The sequence below is a fragment of the Peromyscus leucopus genome, chromosome X (assembly GCF_004664715.2).
Source record: "Peromyscus leucopus breed LL Stock chromosome X, UCI_PerLeu_2.1, whole genome shotgun sequence".
NCBI classification, from domain to species: Eukaryota; Metazoa; Chordata; class Mammalia; order Rodentia; family Cricetidae; genus Peromyscus; species Peromyscus leucopus.
The window spans coordinates 130,680,119-130,696,523 of NC_051083.1; the positions used below are offsets into that span (position 1 = coordinate 130,680,119).

At 36.7% G+C, this 16,405-nt stretch overlaps 1 pseudogene; it reads right to left on the minus strand.

The window, feature by feature from the left end:
• Positions 1-287: 287 nt before the first annotated feature.
• Positions 288-15,318, minus strand: LOC114687743 (annotated as a pseudogene).
• Positions 15,319-16,405: the final 1,087 nt, after the last annotated feature.

Consider the following 16,405-nt stretch of genomic DNA (forward strand, 5'->3'; position numbering starts at 1 on the left):
GTAAATTGCTTTGTTTATATTTTGTTGGTCTTTATGAGAACTTGAAGATTAAAACCAATATTCTTCATATATTTTTTATTAAATAATTAATTTTCCCTGCCTTATCACATTTTCCCACCCTCCCTCCTCTTCTCCAAGTCTGTGCCTCCAATGCCCCCCTCCATCAATTCCCCTTGCCTTCTCTTCAGAAAAGGGCAGGCCTCCAATGTATATAAGCCAGCCATAGCATGTCTTATTGTAGTAAGACTAAGCACTTCCTCTCCTACTAAGGCTGGAGAAAAGGGTCCTCAAAACAGGTAACAGTCAAGGATAGCACCTGCTTGCACTGTTAGGAGCCCTACAAGAAGACCAAGGTACACAACAGTAACATATATGCAGAAGGCCAAGATACAAAAGATAAATGTGTTGAGAAAGAAATTAGGGAAACAACACCTTTCACAATAGCCACAAATAATATAAAACACCTTAGGGTAACTCTAATTAAGCAAATGAAAGATCTATTTGGCAAGAACTTCAAGTCTTTGAAGAAAGAAATTAATGAAGATATCAGAAGATGGAAATATCTCCCATGCTCATGGAATGGTAGGATTAGTATAGTAAAAATTGTCATCTTACCAAAAGCAATCTACAGATTCAATGCAATTCCCATCAAAATTCCAACACAATCCTTTAAAAACCTTGAAAGAACAATATTCAGCTTTATATGGAAAAACAAACAAACAAAAAAACCCAGGACAGCTAAAACAATCTTGCACAATAAAAGAATTTTTTGAATTATCACCATCCCTCATTCAAGCTCTACTACAGAGCAATAGTAATAAAAAATGCATGGTATTGGCATAAAAAAAAGACAGGCTGATCAGTAGAACTGAATCAAAGACTCAGACATAAGTTTACATAATTATTGATACCTGATAAAGAAGGCAGAACTATACAATGGAAAAAAGAAAGCATCTTCAACAAATGGTGCTGGTCTAACTGGATTTGAGAATGTAGAAAAATGCAAATAAATTTATATTTGTCACCCTGCACAAAACTCAAGTCCAAGTGGATCAAAAGCCTCAACATAAAACCAGATTCACTGACCCTGATAGAAGAGAAAGTGGGGAATAACCTTGAACGCACTGGCACAGGAAAACACTTCCTGAATAGAACACCAATAGCACAGGCACTAAGGTCAACAATTAATAAATAGGACCTCATGAAACTGAAGAGCTTCATGGCAAAGAACATCATCAAAAGGACAAAACAGAATGGGAAAAAATCTTCACCAACCACACATCTGACAGGGGGCTGATTTACAAAATATATAAAGAATTCAGGGAACTATATATCAACAAACCAAATAATCCAATTAAATTTTCTTAATTAGACCATAAAGACCAGTGGCTTATAATATTTAGTAATAAGGTTATTGTAAAAATGAAATCTTACATGAAAGCCTGCTACATTTGTGGTACTTTGCTAAAAGTGGAGAAGGGAGTTGGATTTACCAGCTGTCCTTCTCATCTCTACAGCAAGCACTCCTAAGGCACCTTAGTTGCCTGCTGAAATAGCAGGTGTGATTAAAAACTCAATTTCTCAGATGGTTTACCAAGGCTTATGGTAGCGCAATGATTTGGCAGATATCCTTCAACAAGCAAAGCAGAGGTTGTATTTATTACTGCAACCTGGATCTTCCAGGTTAGGCTAGAACCAAGATATTATCAGCCAGGACCTGCTTGTTAGCAAAAGTGGCTCAGCTCTTCATGCCTCTCAAATGATCACTTTATGGCAACTTTAAGAAATAATTGACACAAAGGGTGGAGTTGCCTTAATTTCCCACCCATTGCTTAGGTAGTTGAGTAGAAAGCAAACAGCTTCTGTCTAGTCAGTCTATGGGAGTTTTTATTTTCATTTCCATGAAGAAATGGGAGAGATTAGGTATAGTTACCAGGAAGACTTCTTACAGAAGCTACAGTTGTTTGAGAAATTATAGAATCGGCTAAAATACATCAAGTACAAAATGCTGATGTAATAATAGAAAAGTAGTTATGTACCTAAGACCTGCAATGTACCATTACATCCACCATGATGGGTAATCACTCCTGTCTTTTCTAAGCTCTGAAAGTACTCAGTCTACTATAATGGACAGTTTCACATTCAATGCCATCATAGGCAGATGTTGCTTCATAAACCTGGGCACTGATAGCTCAGCTAGGGTTCAGAGAGAAAAGAGAAATAGCCCACTGGCAGTTTTTCCATGACCTTTAATTAGTGGTTAGTGGCCTACCTAATTGAAATAAGTGATTTTTTTTTCATTAGTGCTTTATGGAGCCATTTAAAATTATAATCTTTCCTGTCTGAGAATTATTTTAATATGATTCACTATGATTACTTCAAATTGGATTTAATTTAGATTGAAATGTTTGAGCTCATATAATGGATAGGGCTCTGTTGCAGTGTGTGTGTGTGTGTGTGTGTGTGTGTGTGTGTGTGTGTGTGTGTGTGTGTTGTGCTGAAATTTCAGGAGACTGATTTTTTTCTTGCTATTGACTACTAGCAAAACACCAAGAATGTTATTTTACTCCAAAGATAGATTGTCCTTGTTGAAAGTTGTAGTTAGAGAACACATAGTGTACTAAAATTCTATTTTGGGAAGTAACAAAATAAGGCTGCACTGTTTTCCTCTATCCTTCTGCCCTATACACATCCCTGAAGATGAACTGCTACTTGTGTACTAAAAATATTTTTATATCCATATATCATGATAAAGCTCTTGGGACTTGGCTGGTCATCCTTCTTGATTAGGCAAAATAGTGAAATAAGAATTTGATTAAGGAAGCATCATGGAAAAAGCAGGCAAAGGCTTTAAACAACAGATAAAATGCTCATCCTTGTATCTAATTGTTGGCATTGTGTGAGAGCCCTTTCCCAGCCTCAAATAGCACTGTTTGCTTTCTTCTTGCTTCTTCGTCCTGAGTGGATCTTTGCTTGACTCACCACTTTCTTCCTCTATTGGGGCTTTCAAATGACTTAGTTTTGCCATAATCAACTGACTACAACATTTTGGTGCCTTTCCAAACACATATTTTTTAAGCCATTTGCATGATGACACTCTGTCTTCAGATCTCAGTATCTCATGAGGGTCCTGACACAGAGAGCTCCCTAATGCACTGGCCTGGTTCTTTTTATAACAGGAAGTATCAGTTAAAAGCTTTCTCCTACTTCAGGCTCCTTGGGTTTAAACCCTGACTGACCCAGGGGAGTCTTAATTTAGTGATTAACACTCTGTATGGATTACCCATGACTCAGATGCTGTAAGATCGATTTGGATATCACAGTGTGAAGATTTAAGAGCTAGTATTGAAAGCTACAGAGATGAATTATCAGAGTGCTCCCTGTAAAATTGGAAGCATCATGTACGAACTTGTGCCTGGAAACAAGAAAGGAAAGAGGCAAGCCTCATTCTGAGCCTAATGGGTAGAATGGTCCTTTCCTTTGGCTTCTTTCCAATTTTCTTAGCATTCTGGGAGCTGAAACTCAAATCCTTGGAAATCTATAAGAATTAATGTTATAGGAATGGAAAAATAAGGAGTTAGAAATTTCCTTGAAAGAGGTAAGATTTGTTAGTACTTCACAAATTATGCTGTACCCACCAACATGTGGATACAGACTTGAAAGATCAGTTGAGTCATCAGGATAAGGGAGGTAGTAATTTTCCTACTAAGAAAATGATTTTGAAAACACACAAGGAAAAGCTGCCACTTTGTCTTTTATCCTTCATAGACTGAGTCCCTTCAGGAAGTCTCACCTGTTGCTCAATTTCTACATGGCCTTACAATAAAAACCCAGAGCCAGATATTAGGGTAAATGCTGAAAGATCAGAAAGACAAAGGAACAAACCACAGCCACTGCTCACCTTGTCAATTCTTCTGACTGAATGCCCCTGAGTCCTCAGTCAAAAGCTCTCCTAGTCCCTGTCTCCTCATACTTTATGTGCTTTTGTCCTCCCAGCCATTTCACTTCCTATCTTAATCTTCCTAGTGCTCGGATTGATGGCATGTGTGCTTCCCAAATACTGTGGTTAAAGGTGTGTGCCACCACTGCCTGACCTCTATGTTTAACTCTGTAACTGGCCCTTTTCTCTGATGTTCAAACAAGCTTTATTTCTTTGATTACAAATATCATCACACTCACTCTTGAAGCAAGATGTTGATTATAAGCAGATTTTTCTACTTTACTAAGGGTTTTCATTTCCATGTTGAATGACTGACCAGCAAGAACACCAAGGCAGTCACCGTTGTGGTAATCCAATGGGCAATCCCCATTCACTGTCAAGAGAATGGAATAAAAACTATTTCTCATTGATCTTGTGACTTGGAATGTATAACATTATTAAACACAGTAAAAACATTGATGAATAACCAAGAACAATATTCAGTATAAGAAATACATATTTGTAAGAAAATATGTTCATGATAAAAACAGCTCCAAAATGAAATGAATGTAGGGAGTATTATGGAAATCTTTATAGGAAAGAGAAACTGTTAGCACATATAAACAGTTTCCTAAATGCTCAGAACACTTACTTAACCAGGTAATTCCAATTTAGGATATGAATACAATTCCTGCACTTGAGGAACTCCATTGCCTATTTCAAAACTATTCTATGCAAACCCAGTCTGAATCAAAGCAATGAATGATGCATATTTGTGATATTTCAGAATAGCATGAATCGAAGTTATTTGTAGAGTGATGGATAGGATTTCATAATGCTCCTTAAAAATGTATGGAGACCCTGAAGTGTCACAAAATCAGTATTAGGAAGCTGACCTAAACCTCCCATTAAATTTGGATTAAGGGTTGGTAACTTTCAAATTTTTAATAAGTATGTTTATAAATTATGAGGAAACATTTTGTTTGGCTCTCTGGCCCCAATTTTGCCTTTTGACAGCTATTCCAATGCTGTGACCATCTGTTTTGATGTGGGGACTGATAAGTTCCATAAGGCATTTCTATTCTCATTTCTCCTTTTTGGTGCAGGAGACATATTAACCTGATAGGAATTTTGTTGTGCAGATATTTAAATAACAGCATTCATATAGAATTCACATTTCTGCACTCATCGGTGAACAAAATAAAAGGCAGTGTGAGATTTTTCGTATAGCCAGGCAATGGAACACAGCCAACAATTTTAGACAGTGCCAAAATAGTAAAGTATGTTATTGTATTTTTATATTATCATTGTTAATTTTATAGACTAATATTCATAAGAAAATTCTAATAGATTCCATAAAATAAACAATGAAAAGTTTATCTCCCTTTGCTATATCCACTTCTGTTTTACAGAGGAGCTATTTTTTATTCTGGATGTTATCACCATGATATTAAAGACTTTCATGTACTTTCTTTAATATATCTGTACCAGAGAGTATATATTTAATGCATTTTTCTGTTGCTCTGATAAATGGGGGAACTTGAGCAAACTATGCTATTTTTAACACTTTACTTCAACTTCTTTATTAGTTACATTAATTTTTAAGGTTTTAAATTTATTTTTGATGAGTTAATTTGTGTGTGTGTGTGTGTGTGTGTGTGTGTGTGTGTGTGTGTGTGTGTTCTGTATGAGTGATTACTGTGGATTTTGGATATTGGACTCAGGTCACCATATTTATGAAACAGTGATTTTGCCTGTTGTGCCATATCACTAAGCCCTTATTAATTTTTTTGACTGTCCCAGAGTAATCACATATACTAATAAGGTAGAGTAATCACATATACTAATAAGGTGCACCATGATATATCAGTACATGCATATAAGATGTACTAATCATGCTAAATGAATTGCTTTAACCATAATCTCATACATTTATTACTTCTCTGCAGTAAGAACATCCAAGAGAAGTTCTCATATGATTATTTTATAATGTACATTACTCTAAACTGTTACTATCCTACTGTGAAGGAGAATACCAAACTACATTAGTTTACAAATCTCCTCCAGTGATTTCATTTTCAAATTTGTACAGTATATATCCCAGCTCTGTTTCTTGTTTCATCAAGTTTTAACACTACTGAATTGATCTCTACCTTGCAAATGAAGTAAACTCACACTTCCCCATATAACCCTGCCTTTCTTCATCTGGAACCAGACTCCTGCTTCTTCTACTATTTCTCTTATATAGTCAAGGCTTAGCACAATTGAAATTGATTTTGTAACTGTTTGCTTAAATCATGTGAAATTCTCAATTTGTGATACAAAAAATGTCAAATATTACTAATTTCATGTGCTTCAGTCTAATGCAATATTTTGTTTTCTGCTTCTTGATAACTTGATCGTAAAAATAATGAGATACATTTATAATCTCATATATACACACATGTACTTTTCATGATTTTAGAATGTATTGTCACAGACACATGGTTTTAAATGATATTTAATACTTATAAAATATAAACGTAGTGTCTCAATGTCTCTTGTGAAGGACTGCATATATATCTACCTACTTAATACCTGTTCATATTAATATGACATTTTTAACTTAACCTACCATAAACCATTATTAATTTCCATGCTCAAAAATCACATCCTTGCCTTTTTATAAAAAGCAATAATTGTGCCCTTCTGTTGCTGTAACCCCAAACCTGAAAATTCAGATTTATAGCTTTTCCTTTTCCTCTATCTTCATTTATCCTTTTCTTTTTGTCCTTTCTCCAAAATGTAGCTGAACTAATAAATCAGTCAAATCTCAGCCCCTCTAATATTACACTTATTCATGATACCATCAATTTTTTTAATATACTTTAGTAGGAGGCATCCAACTGGTCTCTCTGTTTCTATTCTTGACTGCATATCACAAACCCACTCTAGAGGCCCTATAGTTCATGGCCAGAGTGACTTTAATGCAGAAATCTAAACATTACATTGTTCCCTCTAAAACACTCCAATGGTTTAGAATGAAAAAAAACTTGCTAAAAGCAACTTCACACAATAGCCACATGCTTTGATCACATTTTCCATCATTCAGACCCCTCATAGGCAGTCGATTATCTGTAGTGACTTCATTGTTTCTATTACATAACATGATTCTTCCTGCATGAAGATGTTGAACATGATGATTTGTCAGCTGTCCATACTCTGCTTGCAATGTTTTACCATATCTCTTTTCTGTTTTTTATTTGGATATAATATATCATCTTCTTAGCTAATATATTAATATATTATCTTATATAATATAAATATACTAATTATTAATATATTACCTTAATATAGCCATATATTATCTTAGGTAATCATTAATATATTGTCTCCTTACCTGATCACCCAGGATTAGATAGTAGGGTCTATCCCATGATTAATCAACTATCATGTTAGATTATCTTACATAAATATTTTTCATCTGTCTCCCACTAAATGAATGTTAGATAGATTAGGTAAGAGTATTTTCTGATTTTGTTTAAACTCATTTATCCCCTCAGTATCTAAGACAATGTCAAGCATATAATAGGTTTTCAAAAATGTTTGTTGAATGACACACTTCATAAAGAAATAAACATAATCTGATATCATTAAGTATAGATGTAACCGTCTTGTTAAATATGAAACACAGAGCCAAATACAGTCAAAAGCCAAGAGGTCAGAGCAATAGCTAAGAGCTGAGATTAAAAACCTTACCCTTCACTGCCACTGCTGTCCTACCTCTCCAAAAGAGGCCTACTTCCTGTGTGTTTGTCCTTTTTATTGACTTTCTATTCTGCCTTCTCATTGGTTGTAAACCCAACCACATGACCTCCTCTTCACTGCCCATCTATACAGACTTCCAGGTGTTCTATGGTTGGTATGAAGATTAAAGGCATGTGTCTCCATACTGGTGGTATCCATGAACACAGAGAGATCTGCCTGTCATGTGATCAGGAATAAGAGTGTGTGCTACCACTGTCAAACTTCTGCTATGGCTTGCTATTAGCTCTGACCCCTAGGCAACTTTATTTATTAACATACAAATAAAATCACATTTCAATACAAATAAAATATCACTATATTTCCCCTTTTCTATTTTAATATAAAGAAAAAAAAGGAAAGTTGTAACTAATATAAGAAAAACTATACACAAAAGTACAGTAACTATAAGCAATAAATACCTAAACAATGTCTAGTCCATTTGTATTTGACAAATTCAGAGAAAATAATTCCATTATCTATGCTATTTTGGTAAGTCCAAAATGTACCTGATTCACGTTCTATCCTAAATTATATTACTAACAGAACTGTCTTATAACGTCTTTCAAATTTATATACTTATACTTCTTAATGAGTTTCTTTTATGATATTCTTAAAAAGGAAAACTATAACTATAACTAACTAATCTTCAACTGCCCCAGAGACCCAAGAAGGAAAGAACATTACCTAATAAAAAAAGTAAAAACTGTAAGTGCATGCAAGCAACTTTCAAAATATTTGTGAGTTGACAGAAACAGCCAGCTGCCTGGACAGTCACCTGAGGTTTCTCCACAATGTTGGGGCATCATCTTTGGCCTATAGGCTTAGCATATCTGACAGACTCATTTGAGAAGTAGAATGTACACAAGGTCAACAGTTCAACCTTACATTTGGTGAGAGCATTCCATGTACCAGAAACACCTGAATTGCACTAGTGTAATGTCAATATGGTGATATTTTATTTATACTGAAATGTGATTTTATTTGTATGTTAATAAATAAAGTTACCTGGGGGTCAGAGCTAATAGCAAGCCATTGCAGAAGCTGGGTGGTGGTGGTGCACGCCTTTAATCCCAGCTCTTGGGAGGCAGAGCTAGGCAGATCTCTGTGTTTTAAAGGATACAGCCAGCATGGAAACACACACCTTTAATCTCAATACCAACCATAGAAGACCTGGGGGTCTGTACAGACAGGCAGTAACGAGGAGGTCATGTGGTTGGGTTTACAACCAATGAGAAGGCAGAAGAGAACGTCTATATAAAGAAAAACACACAGGAAGTAAGTATCTTGGCTGAAGAGGATAGTTGCAGAGTGAAGGGTAAGGCTCTTAATTCTGACCTCTTGGGCTTTCATCTTTGCATTGATTCTGTGTTTCTTATTGAATAAGATAGTTACTTCTAAATTTCATGATTCAGGATTTTAAATTCTGGAAATTGTTGATGTGTTTTGAATTTAGATGTCCATTCTTCTTGGCTATGTGTGTGTGTGTGTGTGTGTGTGTGTGTGTGTGTGTGTGTGTGGTGTGTGTGGCTTCATCATAGCATCTTGTTCATCTCCATATACCTTTATTAAATGCCAGTCTACTATTGAGAGCTGTGAGCTTAGATACTCTTCAAGAATAACTGTTTCAGTTGCCATTCAACTAAACATCAGAAGCTGTGAATTTCTCCCAAAAATTACTGCAAGCTCTTTGCCAAGGTTCACTTTCTGTCCATAATTTTTCAGTATCCTCCTTAGTTAAAGGTATGACAATTTCTGCTGGGTCTATTCCTGCTAATTGACGAGGTCTCAATTTTCCTTTCCAAATCAAGTCAGAGATTTTTTTTTCCACATAAGTCTTTAATTTTTTTTATTTGGTTTATTCGGTAAAAATATCCATTCCAATATACTTTCTTCCCTCTGCATTAATATTATTGTAGGAGAATACCTAGAAGGTAAAATAACCAAAATGTAGTCCAGCCTTTGAATGATATGATCCACGTGTCCTTCATGTACTTTCTTTTCTAAGAAGGCCAATTCTTTCTCAGCTTCAGGTGATAATTCTCTTGGACTATTTAAGTCCTTGTCACCTCCTAAGGTTTTTAACACGTTATTCAGTTCATCATTTTTCACAGCAACAATAGTTTGTAGATGAGAAATATCTCCAAATAATCTTTGAAAATCATTAAAAGTCTGTAGTCAATGTCTCCTAATTTTCACCTTTTGGGGTCTAATTTTTTGTAGCTCTATTTTATATCCTAAATAATTAATAGAATCTCCTCTTTGTCTCTTTTCAGGAGCAATTTGTAACCCCCAGCAAGGCAAAACTTTCTTTACTTCTTCAAACATTCTTTCTAAAGTAGCTGCATTTGAGTCAGATAGTAAAAATACCATCCATATAATTATAAATTCTAGATTTAGGAAATTTTTTATGTATCACTTCCAATGGCTGTTGTACAAAACATTGGCACATGGTTGGGCGGTTCAACATTCCCTGTGGGAGGATTCTCCATTGAAATCTTTTAACCAGTTGAGAATTATTTTAAGTAGGCACCATGAAAGCAAATCTTTCTCTGTCTTTTTCTTGTAAGGGTATTGAAAAGAAACAGTCTTTTAAATCAATAACTATGAGAGGCCATCTTTTAGGTAACAGAGTAGGCAAGGGAATTTCCAGATTGTCGAGAGCCCATTGGCTGAATTACTTTGTTAATTGCTCTAAGGTCTGTTACCATTCTCCATTTATCAGATTTCTTTTTAATAGCAAATACAGGAGAATTTCAAGGGCTGGTTGATTCTTTAATATGCTGAGCATTTAACTGTTCCTCTACCGGCTCTTCTAAAGCCTGGAGTTTCTCTGTTGTCTTTAACAACAGCAATTGCTAAATCCATACAGGCTTGTCTGTTAACCATTTTAAAGGTAGAGCTGTTGGTGTCTTTGGAAGATCATCAGTTGTTGTGTCCTGTTCTTGTATAATATGGATAGCTGGTGACCACTCATTAGAATAATACCTTCTAATATTTCTCTCAGAAACATGTGCTAGTTTATGATTATTTTCTGAGGTTGGAGGGATGTTAATCTGAGTATTCCATTGTTGCAACAGTTCTTGACCCCTTAGGTTCATATCTATGTTAGCCACATATGGTTTTAAATTTCCCCTCTATCCTTCTGGACCTATACATTAGAGCAATCTTGCACTCTGTTTCACTTTAGATAATGTTCTAATTCCTAACAGTTGAATGTTTTCCTCCCGAAGAGGCCAAGTTGGATGGCAAAATTCTGGTGCAATTATGGTAACATCAGAACTTCTGCCTACCAGACCAGACAACAAAACACCATTTATTCTTATTGTTAATTTGGGTCTTTGTTCATTTATAGAAGTTTGCCAAATTTTTTTCTTTATGTTTTCTCCTGAATTTTCTATTCTCTCTGTTTCATCATCCTGAGCAGCCTTGTTTATTCCAATAGGCATTTAGTTATTTAATTGCTCTGAGTATGGGTTTTCTCTATGATTGCAGGAAAGGTCTGAACTGGATTTGCTTTGGGGCCCTGCCTGAAGCCCCTCTGGAGTTTCCCAAAGACCAAGGCAAAGGATTATTTTAGCAGGAATCTTTAAAGTTCTTATTAATAAAATCAAACCTGGAGCCAAGTATTGGGGTGAACACTGGGAGATCAGAGTGACAGAACAAGCCACAGCTAACCTCACCTGGCCAACTTCTCAGCTGATCTTGTTTTCTCATACTGGAAGCCTCTGTGTCCTCATATCCAAATGGCTCTCAGCTTAACTGTGCTGCCCAAAACCTAGAAGCTTAACCAGCCAATGCTTAATCAACCAAATGGTTCTATTTTCTGGTCCTCACACCTTATATATCTTTCTGTTTTTGCCATTACACCCTGGGATTAAAGGCTTGCTTTCTGGGATTAATGGCATGAGTCACCATGCCTGGCTGTTTCAAATGTGGCCTTGAACTTACAGAGATCCAGACAGATTTCTGCCTCTGGAATGCTAGGATTAAAGGTGTCAGTGCCACCATTTTCTAGCCTTTGTATCTAGTGGCTGTTCTGTCTCTAACCCCAGAAAAGTTGATTAGGGTGCACAATAATTTGGGGAACACAATACCACCACACTTCCCCTTATTTTGTCTAAAATAAAAAAAAGCTTATAACTAATACAGGAAAAACTATCCTATACGTATATACAATATGTACAGTCAAACAGTACCTTAACAATGTCTAGTCCATTAACATTTGACAGATTCATACAAAAAACTCCATTATATATATTGACAATGTCCAGTCCAGTAATATTTGATAAACTCAGACAAAAAATTTTCATTACTTATATTATTTAAAACAAGTAGTTCCTTTTTAAAAGAATTTTTTTCATAATAGATTCTATAATCTATCTTTTGTCATTTTTATATTTTCCTGTTTTTGTTTTTAGTGTAGATTCAGTGATCTACCCATTTATCCTATTATTCTTTATCTTCTTTCTCAGAGTGATTCATATCTACCTCATATCTATATTTTATTTTTTATTTTTCTTTTAAACAACACCTCTTGATATAATCTCCTTGTTCAGCTTTTTTCCTGACCATTACCAATTAACAACTTGTAACCAACCATCATAAAATATAACAATTATCCATAAGCCATTGAACTACCAAAAACTTCCCTTCCTACCCCTTGGGAATGTGAGCATTGTTTTCTTAAAATTACTTTGTGTTTTCTAGAGGTGAAGACATGTTTAGGGAATTCTGAAAAGAAAATTTTGGGGTTAATTGTCAAGTACTGTGTCATTTGTCCATTCAATGCATAATGAGAAAGTGCAGGGCTTGTTGCAAGTCCTTGTTCAAGTAGTCTGTCAGGCTGGATCATCTCAGCTAGCCATCTCAAAATTGTCCTTAGTAGTTTGTACTCCAAAATCAATCTTTCCGTGGTGTTAATAGATTTACCATAGTCCTGTGGAATCATCATTGTGGGATCCCATCAGCTTTTTGAAGATTTCAAAGTCACTGTGCGGTGTGGTCATGGTCCCCTGTAGACTTTATTGTGTGCTTCCTCTTTGGTTTGGAACAATATTGGAGCAATCACAGTCTGATAAATGTCTGTCTTTTGGAACCATCAACATTCTTCCCTAGAAGAGAAAATCTTCACAACAATTTCTCCCCACCGTTTGTCTTGCCAAACTTTTGCAAACTGACCTTTGTCGATGCTTTCTTGTAACAGGATGGTCCTGGCATTTCTTCTCTGAAAAAGTAATAGTAAACCTTTTGTTCTAGGTAGCAGAATCACCACAGACACCAACACAATGAGAAGCAGCTGCTGCCTCCATGGTCCTCCTGCCACCGTTTGTGTCTGTGCCCCTGCCAAAGCTTCTCCTTAGCAACCCTCCTAGGCTGGCCTCAAACTCAGAATCCTCCTACTTCTGCTTCCTTTACTACCAGCATGCACCACTAAAACTGGCTTAGCATAGCTGGGGTCTGAACAGGAGCCTGCAAGGCCACAAAGAAGCAGCTTTTTTATGAGTTCATACCATGAATGTTGGGCACCACATGTAACATGAAACTTAAACATTCTTGTTAATAAAAACAAACCTGGGACAGATATTAGGGTGAACACTGGAAAATCAGAGAGACAGAACAAGCCACAGCTAACTTCACCTGGCCAACTTCTCAGCTGATCTTGTTTCCTCAGATTGGAAGCCTCTGTGTCCTCATATCCAAATGGCTCTCAGCTGAACTGTGCTGCTCAAAACCTAAAAGCTTAACCAGCCAAATGCTTAAACAGCCAAATGCTTCTAGTTTCTCATCCTCACAGATTACCTTGCCTGTCCTTTGTTGATCTACATTCATTGGTCAAGTCTTTTCCCTTACCACAACTTCTGCATACTCCAAAAGGAAGGGGCATTCTGTTGCCATTGTTCCTTGAAGAAACATTGTTTCTAGGAATAACCTGTTTACAGTCCCTTTTCAAATGTCCTTACTTTCCACATCCAAAACATCTGACATTCTCAAACCTCTTGAAATTGCTTCTCCTATTCACATATCGTCATGGTCATGAACCTCAACATTAACAGTATCTCTAATCCAATCTTCCAAGCATGCAGATCTTGCCTTTAATGGCCTGATTATTCTCTTGCATACTGCATTTGCGTTCTCAAAAGCTAAAGATTCTATTATTATCAGGCTACCTCCTGAATTTGGGACAATTCTCTTTACTGCTGAAGTCAATCTTTGTAAGAAATCTTTGAAAGATTATTTGGGGCCCTGTATAACCTTTGTAAATGACTCAGTTTTCTTTCCTTGTTCCCCAACTCTGTCCCATGCATTCAAGGCTGCCATTGGACATAGAATTAGGGTTTGTATATCATAGAAGCATTTTGTTTGTAATGCAGCATATTGGCCCTGTCCAACAAGCTAATCCTGGAAGACTTGGATACCTTTATCCCTACATTGTTTTGTTATGTTTTTAGATTCCTCTTTGAACCACATTTGCCACTGAAGCTGTCCTCCAGGTATCAGAACACCATGTGCCAGCTCCTGCCAGTCCTGTGGTATAATCCTATCATAAATTAACCAAATGTTTAACATTTGCATTACATATGGGTGATGCATGCCATAAGACACTATTGCCTCCTTAAACCTTCATAAATCTAATATTTCAGTTGGAGTCCAAATATTTTATGCATTCTCTTGACCAGGTAGCTGCTCTAAGGTTACCAGATAAATTAAGGGTGATTGTGTGAAAACAGGCTTTCTTTCTGTAACCTTATGATCCAATCTTGAAACAACTTCAATGTTAATTTCTTCTGTCTGAATGTGAATTTCTCTATAATTCATTTTAACAGGTTTAACAGGTTTTTCTAAAACTTTTATCCTGGTGCTTAAATTGACTATCTTTTTAAATAGTATCCTGAGGATAAGAATAGTAATAAAGTGCATAATTCGATCAACATTAATCTCATATAGTTGTTCCATTGTCAGACTGCCTAAAATTTCAAACAAAGCCCAATTTTCATCCAGTGTACACATAAAACCCATTTTTTTTAGTGTGGAAAGAAATTTTCTCTTTTAAATAGTTTCCTTTAAAATATATGATATCTTAATTAACTTACCAAGTCTGTGTAGAACAGTAAAAATCCGAGGAATTTCAAAACAGCTACCTTTGAATTCCCTTTCAACTCCAGCTTTGCCCACATCAGCTCCTAGATGGGTACAGCCAAAATCAAGAGGGTACATAAAGCACAAGGATGTGGCCCCAGTGGCACCACCTGATGCCATGTTCCCAGCAAAGTAGCGCCAAAACTGGGTCCTCTTGTCCACACCACCCAAAAAAAATCTGCTTGTATTTATCTTTGAAGGCAAAGTTGAGAGCCTGGGTGGGGAAGGATCTGATGACATTGGCCAGGTTACCACACCAGAAGGACAGGTCTCCCTGTTCCTTGGGGCTACGAACCACAGAGTCTATAATGCCCCTGTATTGCTTATCTGCTGTGATTTGCTTGCTGGCATGCTGGACCTGCAGCAGCAGCTTTACCTGCTCTATGGGCACTACCACCATCTTGGAGATGGCCGCGGCCACTCCACCTGCCAAGAAGTCCTTGGCGAAGGATACAGCGGCATCTGTCATGTTGAAAGAAAAAAAAGGCAGAGGACTATGGGACAGGACTGGGTCGACAACTGGCTTTGACTCCTGGGCTCCTGGTTAAGATCTACAAATCTGCTGGGATTAGGGGCCTGTACCAAGGCTTTAATGTGTCAGTACAGGGCATTATCATCTACCAAGCTGCCTAATTTGGCATCTATGACACTGCAAAGGTGCTGTGGGATGTTCTGTATGTTCTGTGGGAGCCTGTTCTTGGGTTCCTCGTGGATTTACCCAGCAGGTCTGCATAGAGGATGATTAGGACCACAAGCCTGAGTGCAGGTGTCTGAGATGGTCTGCACTTGGCTGTGCTGTGGGATGGACTGTATGTCAAGTTGCTCTGATTGGTCCATAAATAAAATACTGATTGGCCCGAGGTTAGGCAGGAAGTATAGGCGGGAGTAACAGAGAGGAGAAATAAAAGAACAGGAAGGCAGAAGGAGTCACTGCCAGCCGCCACCCTGACAAGCAGCATGAGTAGATGCCAGTAAGCCACGAGCCACATGGCAGGGTATATATTTGTGGGAATGGATTAATCTAAGCTATAAGAACAGTTAGCAAGAAGCATGTCATGGTCATACAGTTTGTAAGCAATATAAGTCTCTGTGTTTACTTGGTTGGGTCTGAGAGGCTGTGGGACTTGTTGGTGACAAAAATTTGTCTTGACTGTGGGCAAGGCAGGAAAACTCTAGCTACACAAACCATATAGGTATTTTTACATACAGACTCATGTATATTATAGGTTTTTAAGGAAAACAGTTAATAATGTGATTTCTTATGACCTTTTCAGAAATCTTTACTGCTATTTTATCTACCCCCTGCTCCTTTTATATAATTTCCTTCTTCCTATTTATAACCCGTTTTCTTTTTTTATTGATCAGAATAATTATATCCTGCTATTTACCTCTCTATTGGCTTCCCTAGATCCCTATCCCCACAATTATCCCTTTTCAACTTTCCTTGCTTCTGCAGTTACTCAAGGATATATATTTACATCTGAAGATATGGAGATAGGAGGCTCTGATAAAAGAGAATGTGATATTTGTCTTTCTTGGTCTAGGTTATTTCACTCTGCATAA